The sequence below is a fragment of the Colletes gigas genome, unplaced genomic scaffold, assembly GCF_013123115.1.
Source record: "Colletes gigas isolate AHSC1104 unplaced genomic scaffold, ASM1312311v1 Colletes_gigas_Sc00001, whole genome shotgun sequence".
Lineage (NCBI taxonomy): Eukaryota > Metazoa > Arthropoda > Insecta > Hymenoptera > Colletidae > Colletes > Colletes gigas.
This window is the reverse complement of record NW_025106630.1, coordinates 10496726-10503441: the sequence shown is the minus strand read 5'-3', so window position 1 is coordinate 10503441 and position 6716 is coordinate 10496726.

Genomic DNA, 6716 nt, shown 5'->3' with positions numbered 1-6716 from the left:
CACTTCTCTTTCGGTTTTGCACGACGAATCGCAAAAATTGCTCTCGTTTTTCTCACCGCACCACCCACGTCGCGTTAACCTTCCGCGAGTCCACGGTCCCTCGAGATTACAGACGGGGCCAGGATAGAACGCGTCGATCATTCGAACTAATAGGTGTAATCATCGATAATCTACGCCGGATGTGTCTTTGATTTCTCGCGTTATAATTGCGACAGCGCGCGAGTCGTGTCGTAAATTAAAAGCAACATGCGAGGACCCGTTCGCTGAACAACGTGTTCCCTGGAACAAGAAGTTGATTTATCTTTACGGACGAGAAAAGGTACCGACCGATAAAATCGAACTGGGAAGGTGTAATGATACGTGGCAGGGATCGAGCCACAAAGGAGAAACAGAAATAAATTTTATTCAGTACGGGATACGAACAGTGCCAATTATCTCGGATTGATAAAGAAACCAAATCAGCAAGCGTTGCTCGGTATATTTCTGGACACGTTACGCGTTCAAAGTTTTGCGGAGAGCCTTGTTTCTCCCGAAAGAAACGATTTCTGTTCTGGAATTGCTCGCGCTCCCCCGGATCTAAATATAGTGGAGGTTTTCTTGGAGATCGCTATTCGCGAGCAATGTACGCGAGCCACAATAGAATTACGGATTCGCGCGAACGATAGAAATCGGTACAGAAATTATTATTCACGGTTCTTGTATTCTCGACTTTTTCTGAGTTCGATAAGGAAAATCAGAGAGCCCTACGCTCGCGATACCAATCCGAGAACAGGATAATTCGACGCGGGGAACGAGCAAAGTCTGGTTCAACGAAGGTGATCCACTTTATTCGTTCCATACGCACTCGAGCACCTGCGATCTACCGCGGTCGTCGTAAATTATCGTAACATTATCCCGGCCAACTTTGTGCACCGTTATACCGATTAATTAATATACTCGGCGAGCCGTGTTTAAGATTCATTACCCGCGTCAAATCCCACCAAAACGTTGGAAGTTGAAGCGATAATTAAAATACACGTGTACCAGTGGTCGTCGGTCGACACTGTGAGAGATATCTTCCACGATCCATACGACACTCGTTCGTAACGTCGGATGGAATTTATGTGCACGTTCCTAATCGGAAACACCGGTGGGTACAGCGATCGGAAATTATTCGTACAGTTTGTTATAATGGCTGGTAGAGCGAGCTGATCGCTCTGGGGCACGTGTCGCGACATCATTACGCTATCGATAGTTTGTAATTCGTGGACCGTTAAACCACGACCAGCAAGAGTGGAAACGGATCGTTGGATGTGTATTAATAATCGGTACAGGCTTGAGATTTCATTTATCGAAACGAGCTCACCGCGAAGGATGCCGGTGGCCGCCGCGCCCACTTCCGGCTCAATTCGGTCGTGTTTCATGCGATCGTATCGAATGGAATCACGAAAATCGATACCACGATGCTCGATCGCCCTGCCAGAAGAAATTGTCAGCGTGTCGTTCGGTTTTTGGCGAGGGGCCCCTTCTGCCAACCGTGTCGACCCCGACTGCGATACGGGTTTCGTCGCGGTGAAATTCCGGGGACTGTTCTCGATACCGAATAATTGGCAACACTCACCGGCGTGCACGCCAATCTAACGATGAACCAGGTGAATGAAAAATTACCAGTCCAATCGCGGGACGTATTAGGATACACTCCGCGACAAATCTATGAAACGTTGCTAACGAAATACAGATACGAAAGCGAAATTGAATTAAAGAACTTAATACATTGAGGAATGATGACCTTTTACGTATTAGTAAACAATGTGCATGTGAATAATAATAGAACCGACGGGTAAGAAGACAAGTTCATACTCATAGAGCTAGAAAATGAATTCCAAGGTGTGGAGGTTCTGAAACAAAAAATATGGCAGCCAGGTGGGAAATTATTCACTAAAATAGTTTTAATAGGCAGACAGAAAGGTATCAAACATTTTCGTAGAGATTCAAGCAAAAAAATCGAAAACGAATTTTTAAGAAAAATCGACAGGGGGTAGGTGCCTAATTTTTCGCAAAAAAAAAAAAAATTTCAAATCGTCCTAAAAAAATTATTTTCAGTCGCAGGGGTCAGTAACGATCATTTTTGGTGAAGAGACATACCCCGAAATCCTACGCATTTTCGAGAAAAAAATTCGAGAAGGTGTGAAATTTTTCGCCGAAAAAAAAAAATTTCAAATCGTTCTGAAAAAATTATTTTCGGTCGCAGGCGTCAATTGCAATCATTTTTGGTGAATGGACATACCCTCGAAATCCTAACCATTTTCGAGAAAAAAATTCGAATAGATACCTAAATTTTTCGCCGAAAAAAAATATTTTAAATCGTTGTAAAAAAAATATTTTCGGACGCAGGGGGCAATTTTAATCATTTTTGGTGAATAGACATACCCCGAAATCCTACGCATTTTCGAGAAAAAAATTCGAGAAGGTGTGAAATTTTTCGCCGAAAAAAAAAAATTTCAAATCGTTCTGAAAAAATTATTTTCGGTCGCAGGCGTCAATTGCAATCATTTTTGGTGAATGGACATACCCTCGAAATCCTAACCATTTTCGAGAAAAAAATTCGAATAGATACCTAAATTTTTCGCCGAAAAAAAATATTTTAAATCGTTGTAAAAAAAATATTTTCGGACGCAGGGGGCAATTTTAATCATTTTTGGTGAATAGACATACCCTCGAAATCCTACGCATTTTCGAGAAAAAAATTCGAGAAGGTGTGAAATTTTTCGCCGAAAAAAAAAAATTTCAAATCGTTCTGAAAAAATTATTTTCGGTCGCAGGCGTCAATTGCAATCATTTTTGGTGAATGGACATACCCTCGAAATCCTAACCATTTTCGAGAAAAAAATTCGAATAGATACCTAAATTTTTCGCCGAAAAAAAATATTTTAAATCGTTGTAAAAAAAATATTTTCGGACGCAGGGGGCAATTTTAATCATTTTTGGTGAATAGACATACCCTCGAAATCCTACGCATTTTCGAGAAAAAAATTCGAGAAGGTGTGAAATTTTTCGCCGAAAAAAAAAAATTTCAAATCGTTCTGAAAAAATTATTTTCGGTCGCAGGCGTCAATTGCAATCATTTTTGGTGAATGGACATACCCTCGAAATCCTAACCATTTTCGAGAAAAAAATTCGAATAGATACCTAAATTTTTCGCCGAAAAAAAATATTTTAAATCGTTGTAAAAAAAATATTTTCGGACGCAGGGGGCAATTTTAATCATTTTTGGTGAATAGACATACCCCCGAAATCCTACGCATTTTCGAGAAAAAAATTGGAATAGGTAGACAAATTTTTCGACGAAAAAAAAAATTTCAAATCGTTCTGGAAAAATTATTTTCAGTCGCAGGGGTCAGTAACAATCATTTTTGGTGAATGGACATACCACCGAAATCCTACGCATTTTCGAGAAAAAAATTCGAGAAGATGTCTAAATTTTTGGCGCGCAATTTACCACTCATGATCCTATCGTAACGTCTAAAGAACTGATTATGATTCCAACACTATTGGAATGTAGGCGTAACAAGCTATTTATTATTTAGGTTTAAGACCTTTCGTTTTGCTTTGTCTATCGTTTGTTCTCATAGATAGTTTCATAACCCACATTCTTCTGTAAAAGTCCAATTGTCACTGCACACTAGATATTCACTAATATGGCGGGATCTATATTCAATATGGCGCCCACCAAAAATTTCTATTGCATCGGACATGTCACTTGTCGAAACAAATGCCTTAACCTTCATTGGGTAACTAATCTTTCACCTGTGGGAACTTGGGGCATAATGCACAATTCGTGAATAGATTCTAATGTATAAATGAATGTACGAATGGAACGTACACAGAAGTTAGGTTACGAATAAAATTTGCCCAACTCTATCAAGTGTAGTGATTTATTCCGACCGGTGCATAATCAAGAATGGTGAACTATTTTCAGTATGAGAGACTGTACGTCGGCTAGCGATACCGCGGCGACAGTAGTTGCATACGCATACCACGAGAAGGTAGAATATATCTCATACGTGTCCCGTTCGACAGGAAAAATGTTTACGCGGTCGAGAATGTACGAGCAAGGAGGGAAAACACGAGGGGGGAAAAAAAAATGAAGAGACTCGCGGGGCCGGACCAACGATACCGAAGGCGGCCGTGTACACCACGCGAACCGAGAATCGGGAATTTCCATGTATTAAATAAACATTTCGTCGCTGTCAAAGCGAGGTATAGTGGCGTGGTATAGTATCCCGTGTTCGTGACCATACAGGGGAACTCGTAAAGTATGCAACCGGACAAGGCGCATACAACGCGAATGCACCAACACAGCGCCGCTGCTCGGCCGTTTGCTAAATTACCATCGAGGACCTCTCACCTCGCCGCCTGGTAATGTTCAACCGGTAGCAAACAAGGCCACCGTACCGAGTGTTTTCAACATTATTGTCCCCCCCGCGGTGCAACGCTTGTTCGTTTTGCTCGTCGAGAAAGTCAAAACGCAACCCGAATCGATTTCCTGGTTCGTAAACTCGCCCGGCGAAAAATCCAGACCTAACCGCACGAACGTGTGTCATCGTTGACCGCGAACTCCTTCGCGATCGATGACTGCGACATTTATTTCTCTCGAGACCTGTTGATTCGATATGTTGGCGGTAAACAAGCGGAACACTGGCACGCACATAATACGATTAACACCTTCGACGCAGAACCGGACTGTCGACTCGGCAGTCAACACAATTCTGTGCACACTTCTTGTTTACCGAAGGAATGCAACGCGCGGCGAACAGATCGCCACGGAAGTCGCGATCCAATTCTGTCACATTGATTCTACCCGTTCTGTTCGCATCGCCGTGATAATTAGTGGTTTCTCTTACCATGCGAGTATAGAAACACTTTCGAGAGGTTGGAAAAAATGTTTCGCTGACGTAAGATTGAAAATCGCTGGATGCGGGGCTGCGATCAGCCTGTTCGACCGTGTCTAAAACGAACGCGTTGCGACGCACGTAATCGGATATGCTGATTAAACGGTTGCATGCTCGCGATTCTTTATCTACCGTGACAAAGTTGTACACCGATCGAAACTTGACGCGAGCGGACACGTTAAGAGCACACCGTCGCGTGAAATCGAGCTACGTAATTATTTCTCCGTACAAGGCTGTACAGTTTGTTATCTGTCGGAGTTTTGATGAATCGCTTAATAACTAACCGGGCACGCTTTGCTCTATTTTTAGCCATAATTTTCGCTCGTAATTTGAATCTCCACCCGACAGGTGGATAACCTCTTGGTCGACGGTTTAACGACGGCATTAATTAATTTCAACCGGGGCATAGAATTTAATACTCTATCAGGAACTAGCATTAGGCCATTACCACGGTCTATAAAAAGCAATTATTGATATGTTGCCCGCGCGAACGTATTATGTAGTCGAACAAGTTTGAACATGGAACTTGATACTTTTTTTAGAGGTTATACATATCTACGTACAAATAACCGCTTTCAACGACGTGGTTAGATTTACGAAGCGACAAACGGGGCAGTGCAACTAGAACATCCATCTCCCTCCAACCAACGAAAAGTCCTAACCTCGAAATCTTTCTTTTTGTTCCCTGTTTTTAACGAATTGCGTGTATAAACTATTAATGGAGGGTGAGCATGTTACATCCGGGACATTCGACCCGTTTTAGTTAACGCTAAATCCCAACGCGAAGCAATTTGATACCAATGACGTACAAATTCCTGCAATCACTTTTACGATTTGTAAATTACTCGAAACGTTTCCTCTCCCGTTCAACCACGGTCGGTGTCCGCGGTCGAATGGAGGCCAACACTATAAGGATATTTCTTGCTCTAACCGTCCGATATATCGACTTTTACGCCGTGCAACCGAGAACTCGGTCGCATTCGACGTGCAAGGGTAACGATCACAATGTCGAGGACACGGCGTCTACACGCCGGCTGCGATCCCTCCCGTGGACCGTTAACGCAGCCTCCTTTGCTGGCCTCGGTTACAGCACGAGACTTGCCCATTATTTATTGGCGATCAATTTACGGCTACGTATGTATCTTGGGTATTCTCTTTCCTGGAACAACGCGAATTTCGGTCGCATTCTCAGGCTCGCGGACAGCAAATCACGATCGTGATTGAGTTTTAGTCTCTATCAGTACGCCACAAGAGTCGGTCGCGATTCTTGTAATCTCTGTTGCAAAGCAGTTTAGTATCGGTCTGATCTGTTTACCGCGCGTTGGCGCCTATAGTTTGGGCCCGGATTTCCTCAAGGTAAATGACACGGGAAGGGGTTAAAAAATAATTCGTTATGGCAGTCAGATTGGGTCATCAATGTCCATAAGGCGAAAGGTCTATTCGTATAACTTTTCAGTCTCGTCGAATTTGTCCATATTTTCGTACCTATTGTTTGCAATAATTATTAATTAACATCAAGCAATAGTTATAGTTGTAATGGAATTTTAAATTCGTAGGTTATATTTTTAAATTCTCGTTATATTTAGTTTCAATTCCAAACGCCAGGAACGCTGGAGGTATATTCTAGTCTGAATCGATAACGTTGGTAACGACACGGATGTGGTAACGAAGCTAGAAAGTTCTTGATTCGCGTGACACGAAAAAACATTGCTAGCAACATTTGTTTCGTATCTCTGTGATGAAACGATATTCGTAAAACGAATAAGAGACAGACGCGTTTAATAC